The sequence below is a fragment of the Littorina saxatilis genome, linkage group LG3 (genome assembly GCF_037325665.1).
Source record: "Littorina saxatilis isolate snail1 linkage group LG3, US_GU_Lsax_2.0, whole genome shotgun sequence".
Taxonomy (NCBI): Eukaryota; Metazoa; Mollusca; class Gastropoda; order Littorinimorpha; family Littorinidae; genus Littorina; species Littorina saxatilis.
In genome coordinates, this window is record NC_090247.1 from 61,099,553 (window position 1) to 61,115,960 (window position 16,408).

The following is a 16,408-nucleotide window of genomic DNA, read 5'->3' on the forward strand; positions in this document are numbered from 1 at the left end:
TGAACAAACACGTCCGTATGTCGATTTCCTGCCTTGGATAACAACGGCTTGTAACCTGCCTGTCAAATAATCTTCAAACCATTTTAATAAAACACCTCTTATGCCTATAGCATATAATTTATGCAACAAACCCTTGTGCCACACTCTGTCGAAGGCTTTTGATATATCACAGAAAACAGCCTGAGTCGTCAACTGCTTATCTAAGGATTGACAAAAATCGTCATACATACTCAACAACTGAAAACTAGTTGAATCACCAGGAATAAACCCTGACTGAGAAACCGTTAATAAATCCTTCTCTGTGAGATATCGAAAAACATGGGCTTGAACACATTTTTCCAATACTTTTCCAATGCAACTGAGTAATGAAATCGGACGATAGTTACTACAGTGTTCTTTTTCACCTTTCTTATAAATGGGATTCACATGAGCTACTTTCCAAATTTTCGGAAACTTTCCCTCAGCCAACGATCTCTGGAAAAGGGTTGCAAGCGGATTTGAAATAATACAAGCAGCAAGTTTAAGAAGTTTATTGTGAACCAAATCAGGACCTACTGCTTTCCTAACATCGAGGTTGTTTAGAACAGCGTACACCATTTCGGTAGTTATCACGAGAGGACTAATGGAAATAGGCTCTTCTTCAACTGGTGGAACGTCATCATCATGACCTTGTATATGCGACTGTCGTAGAAATGCTTCATTAAAAACCTCGGCTTTGTCCTCTGCAGAGTAATAAACAATTCCATTGCTTTCAATCGGCGGAATCTCATTTGTACTCATTCCTTTCTTTTTCAAAAAAGAGTTGACTACCTTCCACCAGTCTTTATTGCCAAAATTATGAGGTGACAATATTCTATTTTCTAGTTCCCTAATGTGCTCTTCTTTCCTTTTTCTTATAACATCAGTCAAATTATTTCTCAACCGTCGGAAAAGAGACCAGCACCATACAGTATCCAGACGTTTGGCTAATGCGTGAATATATTGCTTTTTCCTAATCAACTTTTTGATTTCCTCGGTGATCCATACAGCATCGTGTCCGTTCATTGTCACTACCTTTACAGGCATACACTCTTTAGCTATCATCATTAACTTATCGGAAACCATTTCAGCGGCGTCATCAAGGGATTCTAAATCGACTATATTATTCCCATCTACACTTTCCATATCTTGCAACAACTTGTCAACATCGATTTTGGAATAATTATATAGTGTTCGTTTGAATGAACTACCCGACGGTAAGTCATAATTCAAATATACAAAAGGACACGAGTGGTCACTGCATACAGGTGGTAGAACACCAAGTTAGGACACGGAGTTAATACCAGATCAATTATAGTTGACGAGGTATCGGTTATTCGAGTGGGTTCTGATATCAACTGAGATAAACTGTTTGTGTTCATTAGTTCCCGCAGATGAAACGGGGGGTTAACAGTACAATCAGCGTTGAGATCACCAAAGATAATAAACTTATGTGGGGTATTCATGGCAAGTTGAACGGAATCGTTGATAAGAAGCCAATGGTCGACGGTTGCACTCGGTGGTCTATAAAACACACCAACGAGAAGAGTATCTTGACCCAACTTAGTCTCAATCCAGATCGCTTCCAAATCAGGTATACACAAGTCGATCCTCGGTTTGCAAATCAGATTACTATTTACATAAACGGCTACGCCGCCGTGGGAATCCCCGGGCCTATCACGTCTAACTGGAGGGTGGTAACCTTTTAAGCAGATGCAGTCTTGGTCAACTTTGTCCGACAGCCAGGTCTCAGATACAGTTATTATATCAAACTTCCCCAATTCGGCCTCAAGGAACGGTGTCTTATATTGAAGACTGCGAGTGTTTACATGAACAATAGAGATCCCATCCCCTCGGGTTGTGCTTGGTCCAGGATTAGGATGGATATCACCACACATAAACAACAATAAGCAAATTGCAATAGATATGGTTTGAGGTGTAAAATTCACAGAATCAGCACAAAAAATGAGTGAGGTGGCATATTTCCACATCGAACCAGCAAAGTTCACAGCAATGTCGTAACAACATATTGGGTCGTTACGAGTAAGCTTCCGGGCAGGAAATAAAAACAAAAACAACGCAAGAGACAAGCCAGCACTACCACGAATGAGAATAATCATAAGCGACTGGATATTTCCCTTGTTAAGAAAAGATAGTTTATACACAGATAGCGCTGACGCAACAGGGAGATAACTTCCCACACTGGCTCTGTATTGAGACAGACTACAACAGTTCAACAGTTCATTTGTAGTGGTTGTGCGTTTCTACCCGTATGCAGGCCGGTTTACTTTAGTCATGGATAGCGGACTTCACAGCGAAGCAGTTTTAACAGTAGGAAGTACGTTCGAGTCCTTCGACAGGTTGCAAAAAAGTTATCTCGTTATCTCGGACTTTGAAACGAACGCGTTCGCCCAGCTCTACGTTCGGTCGTCGACAACCCTGCAGACGCTCCCCCACCTCCCTCTCTCTCTTCCTTTATGGTGATCCATCCATCTCTCTCTCTCTCCCACCCCCCCCCCCCCCACCCAAGTGTTCAAAGGATGCATTATTGCACAAATCGTTATACAAATGATAACGTGCAGGTGAGTGGCCTACCCTTCAAAATGGTCACGGGTTACAGTAGGCTACGACAGTAAAATGGCGTCATGCCGTAACTGCCGCATGTCCCTGTAGTGATATGTGGGATCACGCCGCGCCGTAATCAAAGTCTGGCCGACTGACTCTACGACTTGTGGAAAAGGTGTAACCGAAGCCTGCAGTGAGCGGGTTACGACAGTAAAATGACGTCATGCCGTAACTATAGAATTTCTGAGTAGAATTACGACTTGAAAAGGCGTAACAGTAGCCCCTACATTGCTTTCTACTCGGACAAACATTGGAGGGGCCAATCACTAGCGAGGGGTGTGTCGGACACACATTGGAGGGTCAATCACTAGCGAGGGGTGTGTCAGAAACACGTGGACAGGAGCACGGGTGAAGTTATTTGTCAGAGCAGGGACCTATATTTAGATAATATAGGCCTATGGTCAGAGCAGGGACCTATATTTAGATAATATAGGCCTATGGTCAGAGCAGGGACCTATATTTAGATAATATAGGCCTATGGTCAGAGCAGGGACCTATATTTAGATAATATAGTCAGAGCAAAAGCAAAGGCAGTCACTCTTTCACAGCCTGTACAAACCCGACGGAGTTATTTCCGAAAACCATATATTCTTACCCCGTAGCCCAAAGAAAGAGCAGTAATCGTAACTGAGTGTACCTACAATTAAAAGACCAAACAGGTACGTTTGTTATACGTTAAGTTGGAGACTAAAAGGAAACATTCACAAGATCTTCGAACTATCGGTCTTTAGAACGTGGACAAAGAAGACTCACAGCAGATGGATGATAATGATTGATGTTTCTGTTTGTGACCGTGTCAATTTAGCCTGTGCATCAGTCATCTTATTGTGATAGGGTGGAGTGGAAGGGGGAAAATAGGCCAGGAAGCATAAATGAGACGCTAAGACAGAGGTTGCGATAACGTGACTTTTATTTAACGTACAGTGACCAGAAATAATGGGGGAGACGGGACTAACTCCCTACACAATAGGCAACTGAGGATACGCTTCACGCCTTACCGTCTTAAACCATCGGAGCGTGACACACTGACAAGGACCGATAACTTCACAATTAAGTTACTACAGGGGGCGCTACGCTATCTATAACGTCACACAGGATGTGACGCGCCCGCAACACAGGACACGCTATTACAAAACAAAGAACTAGGCTAGCGCGGGAAAACTGGGTCTCAACGGCGAAACAACGACACTGACGCTATAACAAGAAATTCCTCCGAGGTAGAAAAAACACCCCCGTTGGTCAAAGGGAAATAACCATTCTCACTGCCACCAACTGAGAAGGTTATTTCCCTTTGACCATTAATATGTCCCTCTATAAGTCCTTGTAGAATCTTAATCCACCAATAACTCCCTAACCGTGTGTTTGACTGGTCCCAATTTTTGTAAGGACCGTCTCAGGAATGTATAGAACCTGTTCACCAAGTTTAGTGACGATCGGTCCGTTCATTCTTGAGATCTATATGCGAACACAAACACACACACAAACAAACAAGCAAACAAACACATCGACCGAATCCTATACACACCCCTATACCGGGGGTGTAATTAACGCCACTAGGATAAAATAGCTACATACATACGTGCACACCATAGCATCATTCATACGATCAGAACATATTATAGACAAGCAAAATTCAATATAAACAAAAGAAACAGCATCTACTGACTTACAGTTCACTCCTCAATGAAGAACTACTAACACACACCGTGCGAAGTTACGGCGAGACTGTTCAACACATCGGCGCCGGTCTGAATCACTCACCTCGCTGATGATAAATAAGCTATTAAACCACAGGTCAAAGATGATACTCACAATCCAGCACAGGCTGTCACACCAACACAAAGAACTGTTTCAAATAAGCACCGGTCTCAAGGCTTAAGCACACAGGCCGATCCACACACAGCAAAATCACCGGTCAGACTGACCGTTAAAATTAATATTAAAAGTCCTACGGTTTTGAGCCATTAAGGACTTGAGTGTTTGTCCGCTTTCAAAAAGAGGAAAGAAAGAAACAAAAAATAAGGAGAGGAGGGCAGGGGGTGGGGTTGAGTTGATAATGCTCTGTGGAATTTGTTAAAATGAAAAGTAGTTAAGATGTTTCTTGGTAAGAATTATAAGTCTGTATTCTATATCTTGAATAACGGGTTTGTAAAATGATTTTTTTTTTTAATTCAAATCGAGTTAAAAAGTGGAACCTTTCAGGATCACCAATAAAACCAAATAGATGAGCAAGTAAGAGGAACACGAACAATAAATCTCAAAACTTTTTACAAATAAAAGGATTAAAATGTAAGCCACGAAGGCCGTGGTAATAAAAACAATATGTACAGTTTGGCGACTAGTGGGCCTTGGGTGAGGATATGTTGTCTAGAGGGTAGTCGCTGGAATCAGGAGGGATGGCGGGAGCCACTCGACCTCAAACTGAAACACGCTGATGTGATAATCTGGGCTTAGTTATACCCACAGCCCCATGTCCGAGTCCCTGACCAGTCGGCACAGCAGCAAGCTGTGTGACCAGCCTAGAGAACTGCTACTGCGCAAATAATCCTGGGGACTCAGACCATGGAGCTGCATATGGTCATATAAGGTTTTAAAGGTAATTCTATTTGTAGCGCATGGAGCGAAAATGTGTTGAAATGAATAGGGTTCTCCACAATGGCAGGACTTGTTAAAGATATGGAAGCGGCAGCCGCCGGTACGGAGGCGTCTGAAGATAGTGAGGAGGTTTGTTGGGAGATCGGGGTGTAGATCGTTCATATCAATGGGTTGATAGGACAGAGATGTTACGTACTGACTTCGAATGAGTTTACGGATTTTACTGTAGAACTCGGTTACTGAGTAGCCGATGTTAGTGTTAGCTGGGCTAGATTCTGCCGCTTCTTTGGCAGCGACATCCGCCAGTTCATTTCCCCGGACCCCTACGTGAGAGGGGACCCAGAGAAATGATACGGATGTGCCGGATGAGATTAACTGGTGACATATAAAGAGGATTTCTCTTTGTAGCTCTGCCCGATTTGATGTGTTTCGATGCAGAGCTTGTAATGAAGAGCGCGAGTCAGAGCAGAAAACTACCGCACGCGGTGTGACTGGGAGGTCATTTATAAAAGTGCATGCCATGAGCAAGGCAAATAGCTCGGCTGAGAATATGGAGATGTCTTTATTAAGAGTATATTTCCTTGAGATTTTGAGATCTGGGATCACAAAGGCGCAGCCAACGCTGCCGTCTGCAAATTTGGATCCGTCAGTAAAGACTTTTAAATGCTCCGAGAATTTGTAGTTTAGGGTTTCTTTTGTAACAGTAGCCAGGTAGACGGGGTTATCTTTTTTGGTAGTATTATCTTCACTGTCGTATATGATAGTAGGGGTTTCCTCAAGCCAAGGCGGGTAGGAGGGCGGGGGGACCCTGGCCAGCTCACTGACCTTCACCCCGCTATCGGCTAGAATGCGGTTTACTGTGTCGGATAAGGGTAGCGTTTTGGCCAAGAGTTGAGTGCTATGTTTGGTGTTGGCCTCATAATTTTGGTGCTGAGGAAAAAAGTCAGTCAGGACCTCGCAGGCAGAGTTCTCTACCGCGTGGGCTCTGACAGCATACTGAGCTGAACGGAGTTTTATCTCATCCACAAGGGGCAGCCACCCACACTCGCTGTAGACTCGACTCTTACTCGCTTGTTGGGAGAGTCCCAGAGCTATTTTGAGCGCCCTGCACTCTATAATAGCCAGTTTTTTCATGAGCGCCGGGCGCGTCGCGAAATAAGCTTCGCACCCGTAAAGGAGGCGGGAGCGAATTAATGCCCGCACTACCTCTGTGACACACTTACGTCCTCTGGCCCAGGATTGGGACGCCAGGTAGCGTATGATATAAAGATCCTTGTTGGCCTTATTGATCAGATGTTCGATATGACTGGTCCAGTTAAGTCGGGTATCGATGATAACGCCGAGGAACTTAACTTCTGAGCTCGGTTTGATAATATCACAACCTATCTTTATACTGCAGTTCCTGTACAGTTGTCTACGGGAGACAACAAGAAAGACTGTTTTATTTGAGGCTAGTTGGAAGCCGTTGGTGTACATATATTGACAGAGGTTGTCGATTTTAGTTTGGTAAGAAGATAAGTCAACAGTGTTGGTAACTCTGTTATGGCGTGGTCTATTAGTGTCTATTAAGGCGAGGTCGTCCGCATACAGAAGTACACTGGCACCGTCAACCTTAACAGAAGTAATGTCATAGAGCATGATGCTGAATAAGTTTGGCGCGATGATACTGCCCTGGGGAACCCCCATGTCCAGCGCATGGGTTTCGGACACCGAAGAGCCCACTCGGACAGACATCTTGCGATTGCTGATGAAGTTTTTGATGAATTGGTACATGTGGCCAGAGACACCGATTCTGCCGAGTTTTAGGAGTAGACGAGCATGCCAGACGCTGTCGTACGCAGATTTAATATCAAAGAAGGTTCCAAGAAGAGAATTATTACTATGTGCCAAGGTCTTTTTGATTTTTTCAGTGACGTGCACAATGTGGTCCGCACACGAACGACCTTGCCTAAAACCTGCCTGGCATGTAGGAATGATATTGTGTTTATTGAGGTGGAACTCCAGCCTCTGGTTCACCACACGCTCAAAGATCTTGCTGAGGTGGGGGGTTAGTGATATGGGGCGGTAACTGCCAGGTAGATTGCCCGGTTTTCCGCTCTTCAATACTGCTACTACTTGTGAGTCTGACCACGCTGCGGGGATAGTATCCTTTAACCAGCATAGATTGAAAAACTGAGTGAGCAACTTAACAAAGTTAGGTGGTAGATGTTTTATCATGTGATATGATATTGGGTCTAAACCTGTGGATTTTTTTGGGTCTTTCACAGAAGAGATGGCGTTTTGGACTTCTTTTGCCTTAAACATGCAGTTTATAGGCAACTGGTTGTCATCTGGGGGGTATGTGAAACCCTTCTCCTGATCTAACCTATAATTGAGTCGTTCAGTATCTAGGGATTTTGATTGACTATTTTTGGCAAAGGTATCTGCTAATAGGCTTGCCTTTTCAGAGTCAGTTGTGGTCATTTTATCACCCGATAGTAGTGGCTTTTCTTTAGTTCTGTATCTACATTTAAATCTGCGGATTTTCTTCCAGATTTTGCCACAGTCTTTGTAATCTTTAGTTTCTTTGTGGACAAAGTTTTCCCAGTTTTGAAGTTTAGCCTCAGCGGTGATCTGGTTAAATTGTATTTCAGCTGACTTCATATTCGTGAAGTTAGCGTCTGAGCAGTGCCTGAGATATGTCCTAATGTGATATCGCTTGTTTGCCAAGGCTTCATCACAGTCTGCATTCCACCACTCATTCCTTTTGGCCTTACAGTTAGGATTTACTGATTTAAGCGGAATGTGATTATTGGCAGCAGTGAGTATACATTGACGTATATTATTGTAAGAGGCTTCGATGTCATCCGTAAGGAGAGTTTCCTCCCTGACACCCTCGAGCTCCGCACGGAAGCTGTCCCAATTTGCCTGTTTGTAATTGTACTTTTTTCTGACCTCCGAGTTATTGCGATTAGGGGCGAAGTGGCGGAAGGTAAGAACAATGGGTAAGTGATCGGAGCCGAGGGCGTCCGGGAAAACGTTCCAGTCGATGTCAGTGACTATGGCATTTGAGCAAAGGGAGAGATCGATTGCTGATGGGGAATGGTCAGCTCTGTCTGGAAGTCTGGTTGCCGAGCCATCGTTTAGTATACAAAAGTCAGTTTCCAAAATGACGTCAGCAAGGTTGCTATTGGCATGTTTGTATCTAGGGTTAGCAGAGTCCCACAGAGGGTGGTGATTATTAAAATCACCCATCACGCACCAGTGTGCCCTGCTATGATCCAGGGATTTTAGCCAGTCGGTAGTTCCTTTTTTATTACACCCGTGGGGGTAATATATGTTAACTATGTTGAGGTTTTTGGATCCTTTTATTTCGATTTCAACAGCACATGTACTGAGATTTTCTGAACTAGGGATGAGAGGTGCAAAGGGTTTGTAATTTAAGGAAGACTTTAGATAAATAGCTGTTTGAATGAGTTGCCCTGAGCCCTTTTGCTCTACTATGGGAGGGAAGTCAAAACCATCTATAGAAGGCAGTAGGGAGCGTTTTCTCTTGACTGACTGGATAACTAAGATGTCAGCAGAGTGATTTGATATATAATTATATAGCTGAGAGAAGTTAGAGTTGATAGAGCGACAGTTCCACTGTAATATGATAAATCCGTGACCGCTTTCACCTTGTTCAGCCATTTTAACACGCACAAAGAAGGTAAGTTAAAGGGCAGATTTAAAATAGGTTAAAAAGTGGTTTTAACAGCTTTCATATCCGTCACGGACAACTGCTTGGCACCAGCAAGGGCGCCCAGCGCCAGAGTGGCGCCGCCCGGAATGAAGCGTTCAACCTTGGTGTTGGAGAGTTGTGTGTATGTAGCTGAGAGGGAGTCGATCAGGTCGAGAGGACTCTGCATCTGTCTGGCCTTAACCATGAAGCCGAGGCACTGCTCGATGAAACCTTGAAGGCCTCTTTGTTGTTCATTTAAATTTGCATATTGCTCTCCTGTTTTTAGCTTATCTAGTGCAGCGTCGGCTAGCTCATGCTCTGCCTTCTCCTGCTCCTCCCTCATCTGCTGCTTTATTTCCTGTTCAGTTTTAAGTTTGTATTCTCTGAATCTCTGGGCCAATCCCTCCTCCATTCTCCCCATCAACCTCTCGAAGAGCTGCTCTTCTTTCGAGTCCTCCTTCCTGTTCTGGGCTTTGCGTAGGAGGGAGGCCTTTAACCCGGGGGTCCCATGAAGCGGCGCCTCTGCCGGCCGAGCCGTCTGAGACTTACAGGGCGCCTGGGGGCCAGGATTTGGATTTTGCGAAGTTGTTTGGTGCTTCGCGGTTGCAGCAGAGCTGTCCGCATGAACTGGAAGGAGTGTATTGTCATGTTCGGTCATTTTGTTTTTGATTTCTTGTATTTTATTTACTTGCCCACCCAGGGGGGGTCTCTGGACAGCCAAAGAGTACCCGGACCGGGGGGTTGAGGTCCGCCGGATCGGTTGCGGAGGGGGACGCCAGAAGGAGTCCCTCATTTCCGCTGGGGCAGTCGCTGTTTTATTTTGTTGTTTGGCGAGCTCGCGCCGTGCCCGATCCAGGGCCTCAGAATATGGTATGTATGCTGCCGACCTGATCTTATTGGCCTGCAGCCTCAGTCTCATTTCCGGGCATCCAAGATAAGCGGCGGAATGCTCGCCCTTGCAGTTTACGCAATGTTTGGCCTTGGTGCACGTCGCTCCGTCGTGGCCCTTGGAGCCACATCGGGGGCAGATCTGCACTTTTGATTTGCATTGTTGTTTTAGGTGCGATAGTCTCTGGCACTTCGTACAGCGCCGCACTGGAGGAGTGTAGGGTTCGACGCCGTACACCTCACTCTCCAGAACGACGCTGTCTGGAAGAATTGCCGTTGTAAAGGTGACACGGACCGCCTGAGACGGTTTCCCATCCCTAAGGAGAAGACGGCGAAAAGATCGAACCGAGGAGGGGCCCTTTTCTACAAGACTCCCATCCTCCATCCGGACGCGCACGCCCACTGCCATCTCAGACAGGTCTGTTCCTGAATGTATTGTGGGTATGCGTTTAATGACACCTTCGGTTGTTACCTCCGGACGGTGGCATTTCACTTTGATGCCGCCGATCGAGTCCAGCCTCAATAGCTTGTTTTGTTGTGATGCTGAGGAGCACCCTACCAGGACGCTCCCAGCTGCCAGCATGCGTATTTCTTTGACCTCGCCGATGGCAAGGTCAAAAGTTTTTTTCCTCCTGAGGCCGAGTCCCTGCAATGTTGCCGGGCCCTCCTTCAGGTCCTGCACCACCACGGGGAACTCTAAGAAGGAGGGAGGAGGTTGCTTGGGTTGGTAAAGAAGTTTTCTTCGGGGTCTTTGTTTTGTGTGTGTGTGTGTATTGGCAGGTGGTAGTGGCTGTTGAGTTGTCTGGTTTTCTTGTGATTCAGTAAGGGGTTGGGAGGTGTCGACCCCCCGGGCAGATGTTGCATGGGAAATACCTGTGTTTCCCTGAAGAGGGGGACCCTCGCAGAGGACCTTTTGCTTCTTTTTCTTTTTGGGCTTCTTACGATTGACTTCGGTGAAGTCTTCCTCAAAATGATCAGTAATCTGAGAGCGTGGGGGGCTATCCCGGAAGAGAAGAGATTCCGGAGAGCTCTGCCCCCCCTCAGGGTCGTCCTCCCGCAATCTCTTTCTCTTGAAAGGAGAAGATATGCTGGTTTTCTCATTGGTGATTGCTTTATTAAGCTGTTTGGATTTTGGGGACTGACCAGTCCGGCTGGCCCGGTCAGTCTCATTCAGTGATTCCATGGGAATATCTGGGGCGCGGTCAGAACCGCTTGCTGTTTGGTCCATATTAAGGGACCAATCTTGCTCCCTCAGAGCAGTGGTATCCGTTGGAAGGTAGTTATCTACCCAGATGAATGTTTCCCGCCTATCAGCAAAGGTGGTGTTTGGCAGTTTGTGTTTAGCAACTTGGCTCATCACTTACAAGGTACGGTACGGTCACCAAGAAAAAACAAGCCAAACAGCTCAGGGTTAAAAAGGCAGGATAAAAGCAGGGTAACAAAAGCGTCCCAAGACAAAGAGTGAGCTGAAGCTCACCCCTCTAGCGACTTTCACTTCTCTCCCGAGAATCACGAGGACTCCTGCAGGGCGAGTGAGAACGCCACCAAGGGCAGCTAGCCCCCTTTCTGGACCCACGCCAAGAGCAGAGGGAGCTGTGTCGTGTGTTTAAGACACAACGAAAATGTGATTGTCCCCCTTTACCCTCAGGAATTCGGGAGAAAATCGCTATTTGAGCACTGACTTGGCTATGTAAGCTCGAGGTGCGTTAAAGCAGTCGCTATGTAATCAGCATGTTTGCTTGTGAAAGAACGCACTCTACGGGCCAGCAACTGCAGTGAATTACTCGTGCTGAGTGTGACATGACATGCACGTGACAGAACACGACAATGACATGAGTGACATGAGAGACTGACCGAACCCGCACTGTCGGGGGTGAATGTGTACGCATCCGTTAAGGGATTAACCAATTAAAACGCAGCATCTACGCACAAAGACATACACGACACCACGGGACGAAGACATACACGCATGGTCAAGGCGAATAATTGGGGTAGGGAACGAGAGAAAGGAACAACAGTACGTCAAATCGCCACACGGCTACATTATTGTTTGTGACTGTCAATATAGCCTGTGCATCAATCATCTCCCAACAAAATAGTACGGATACAAAAAGGACAACACCAAAAGAAAGCATAAAAGGAAGAAGATATATAGTAGGAAACATTGTGATGAAAGCCCGGGTAGCTCAGGTGGTAGAGCACTGGACTTGTGATCGAGAGGTCGCTGGTTCGAATCCGGGCCGGGACGGACACGGGTCAACTTTATGTGCAGACCCAGAGACGGTATCCATCTCCCACCCCCGTGTCACCACAATGGCACGTTAAAGATCTTGGTCATTCTACCATAAGTGCAGATGGCTGATACCACCTAAACACGCAAACATCAAAAAGCCGTGAGGGCGTAAAACTCCAATCGTATAAACCAATTCATGTCCAATATAGGCAATTAAGACCTGACGGACAATAAGCCCCTTAAAATTTACTTTTTTATTTGAAACATTTTATAATTTTGTTTGGAAGAAAAAGTTGAAGATTTTGGGTGTATATTTTTGTAATAATAAGAGTGCTTCTTTGGTAGAAGATAACTGGACTGGAAGAATAAGGAATATTAAGCGATTGATTTGTGCATGGGAGAAGCGAAATATGAGCATTGTAGGGAAAATATGTATTGTGAACACGTTTTTAATTTCACAATTTGTTTATATTATGCAAGCGTTTGTATTATCTGACTGTGTTTTGAATGAAGTCAATACCTTATTGTAAATAAACTTAGATTGTTGTGGCGAAAAAGAGATTGTAATCGGAAGGCCCTTGAAAAGGTGAAAAGAAGCGTTTTATGTTTTGAAATTGAAAAAGGTGGTTTAAAAATGATCGATAGGCAAATGCAAATTTCTTTTTTATTACAATGGGTTTCACAACTGACTACATCAAATGAAAATGATAATTGGAGTTTCACTCCAAAGATGATGTATTTGCGTTTTGGAAAGCATTTTAAATGTTTCTTATCGAATGTAAACAGTGCAAGATTTAAAGGGTTAGACCTAGTGAAATCACACTTTTGGAAAGCAGTATTAAAATATTGGCTGGATAATAACCACTACGATCGTGGGACAGTCGGGCCGACTTTATTATGGAATAATGCATGCATAACGTATAGTGGCAAAGTTTTATTTTTTGAAAGTTGGATACAGCGAGGTGTATTGGTATTAACTGACATTGTACGTTCGGGAGACATATTATCATATCAAGATATCTGTGATTTGATTGGATATTCGCCAAACCAAATTCTTGAATATAATGTTGTAAAAGCTGCTGTGTCATTATTTATGAGGAAAAATGTAAATATGACTGATGATGTTTGTATTACCTTACCACTGTTTAACGGCAAAAATGTGTTCAGTGCCAGAGAATATGGAAAACAGATGTACCATGTTCCGGAGGATTTTGGAAGAGAAAGTTTAATGTAGAAATTGATGAACGATCTTGGATAGTTGCCTATCAGTCAACACAAGAGACTAGATTAAGAGTTTTACACTGGAAAATTATGCACAACATTTATCCGACCAACATTCTCCTGTGTAAAATGAAAGTAACGGAAACTAATAAATGTAATTACTGTTGTGATGTAACTGATTTCATTGAACACTTCTTTTTTGAATGCCCGGTTGTATACAAATTCTGGAAGTTTATTGAAGAATTTATTTTTCGTACTTTAGAAATTAAGATTGTTTTGAAAGTTAGTGATGTTTTATTTGGTATGCATTTTGTAATGGTGAAAAAGGCAACTATGTATAAATTGAACCACATTATTTTAATCGGAAAGATGTGCGTTAGTATATATAAAAAAAATTCGTTTTTTACCGTTGGAAAGTATTTTTAATAGGCAGTTAGAGATAAGAAGCATTTTTTGCGTGAGTGTTCGAAGAACAAAACGTTAAAAAAGTTAGCTTGTTGTACTCGATAAGTTGTATTTAATTCATTGTATGAGATATTGTTAATTGTTGTTATTTATTTGAATAATATTGTTTGAAAAAAAAATAAAATAAAAAAATAAAAATAAAAATAAAAAAATAAAAAATAAAAAAGAAGATAAATATAGTCACACACAAAAACAGAAAGAATGAAAGAAAAAGAAAGATAGACATACATGAAGAATGAAAAAGAACAAAGAAACACAGTGACAGAGACAGGCAGGACAGACACAGAGTCACACAAAAAGACAGGTAAAAAGGACAGATAAAAAGATAGAAGGAAGAAGGAAATAATATAGGAAGAGGAACTTAAAGGAACGAAAGAACAGCAAAAACAGAGACAGACAGAAAGATCGACACACAAAACATCACAAAGAATATAATTATTGGAAAAAAAATAGTAAGAAGGACAGAAGTGAAGAAAGAAAGAATTGCAGAGACAGAAAGACAGACAAAAAGCGATACAAAACGACAAAGAGAAAAATACGAAGGACAGACAGACAGGAAGAAAAGAAACGAGGGAATAAAGGCAGAAACACGGAGAAAAAGACAGTCAGAAGGACAAAACACAAGAAGGACAGATAAAAAGGACAAGAAAAGGCGTGAAATAAACAGAAACAGTCTGGAGACATAGTTCTTGCTGCCGCGCGAGCCGAGAAAATTGTCCCTCTTTATCTTTGCTCCGGTGGCTGCAAAACCCCTCCGCGCGGAGATGTTTCCTGACACATCGTATATACGTAGGGTGGAAAGAAAACATCACGTTCGAAGTAAAAGAACAAGATAAGAGAACGACAGCCGGAAAGACACAACCAAAACATATTATATGTATAGGTTACAACACGAGTGGTTTTTTATATGGCTTGTATTTCAGTCAAGACCCAGCGGATGAATATCATCGGGAGACACGAGCCTTTGGCGAGTGGCTCTCGATTGATATTCCCGCTGGGTCTTGACTGAAATACAAGCCATATAAAAAACCACGAGTGTTGTAATCTGTATATCCCATTCTACCATCAAACACAAAGTGTAGACTACTAGCGGCACTGTTGCGATCTGTGGAGTGTGAAACAGTGTTTTCAGCGAGACTTGGCCTTTTTGCAACCTTAAACTAAGTGACCGTCGCTGAAAAAATAAAACGAATGAGTGCATCTATAAGTACGCGGTAACACTACTTTCAGACCGTTTAAAAGCTTTAAGTAAAGGTTCATAAGTTGCAAGAAAGTAATGAAGTCGTATAGAAATCCATTTAGTTGAAGCGCACAATTCTTTTGCGTTTCAGGTCGGCAGAACGGGGAAACCGGTTTGGCCCCCATTTGGCTTACTCGACTCGATTCAGAATCGATTCCACGTTGTTTTTTTCGAACGCATTATTATACAATTAGTCTTATTGACAGAGAAGCAAATTTTAGGGAACACATATGTAGATTTAACCATTTGCTCCCTATTTGAAATGTATCTACATGTTTTGCGAGTGTGTTTGCATGAACCTAAACTGGTATGGGTGCGAGGAAAACAGGACCCAAGTCTGTCACCGCCGCTTGATTGCATTTTGAAAGAATATGACTGGATTACGGAAAAATACACACATGTTAAGTTCTTAGATACCTTCATCGCCAATGTGGACTTACTGCAGAGCCAGGCAAAAGAGTAGACTTGCTCGCAAAACACGTGAAACAGCTGATGATAGCGAAGCCCAACCGTGCCAGGTAAGGACGGTCTGACAGATTCTCAAAAGTCGTCTGCTAACGAAGCAAGGGGAGGGTACTCGTGTTTTTGTTTTGGTTCGCTAGCATCTGGTTATCTTGTAAGTTGAATGTTCGTTTTTTCCCACCTGCATTGCTTTCATAATGAAAGAAACGTTTGCTTATTGCATCTCATACATCAGATCAGTTCTGAGATTCATTTTTGCGTGCAACTGATATGGTTTTCTGAGCCGTGCAATACGATTTTGAAACTTCATACAAATGTGTCACATTGTTCGGCGCGAGGTCAAAGGTCGGGAGCAAAGTAGTTCTTCGCCCAAATCGGAATCTGCACTATCATATATTTTTTTGAGTCCATGATGTATTTATTGAGCTATAAAAATACAACATATATACCCATACTGAAGTAACAGAGACAAAGAAGGGAGGTCATGGGATATATATATATATACAGACAGCTAGAGAGAGAACATATATATATATATATATATATATATATATATACAGACAGATAGAGAGAGAAATAAAAAGAAAAGTACAGAAATACAGGATAACAAAATGCACAAGATAGTGAGAACAAAAAGGAAACGAAGTAAAACCGAAGGGCCACACAGACAGAAACAAGAACTAACAAAGAACAGCACTCACCAACAAAATGCTGCACAGGTGTGGCTTTCGTTGGTCGTCGTCGGTTAGCAGGGACACGTTAATTACTCCAATCTAATAACCTTTGCTAAACACCCATTTATGAAAGATGTGTTAATCTTGTCCTATATTTTTGACTCCGCTTCACACAAACGTGCCTGTATAAGTGCCACAGTCAAACACAATCCACCCAGATACACAGCAAACCACACAGTGATTACACTCGATTTCACGAACAGTCAGGTCATATTATTCTCCTATCG

The 16,408-nt window shown here is 43.2% G+C and overlaps 1 protein-coding gene across 2 annotated transcripts in view; it reads right to left on the minus strand.

Annotated features, from left to right (window-relative positions):
* The window catches only part of LOC138962849 (beta-1,4-N-acetylgalactosaminyltransferase bre-4-like), a 97,696-nt gene that overhangs the window by 63,530 nt on the left and 17,758 nt on the right, over nucleotides 1-16,408 (minus strand). The window contains exon 1 of one of the 2 annotated variants that reach the window (XM_070334814.1): nucleotides 16,149-16,408. This exon is cut by the window's right edge and continues 10 nt beyond it. The exons of the other annotated variant lie outside the window; for it this stretch is intronic. The gene's annotated coding sequence lies outside the window, so the exon portion shown is untranslated. The remainder of the gene's footprint in view (nucleotides 1-16,148) is intronic. 2 annotated transcript variants of the gene reach the window in all.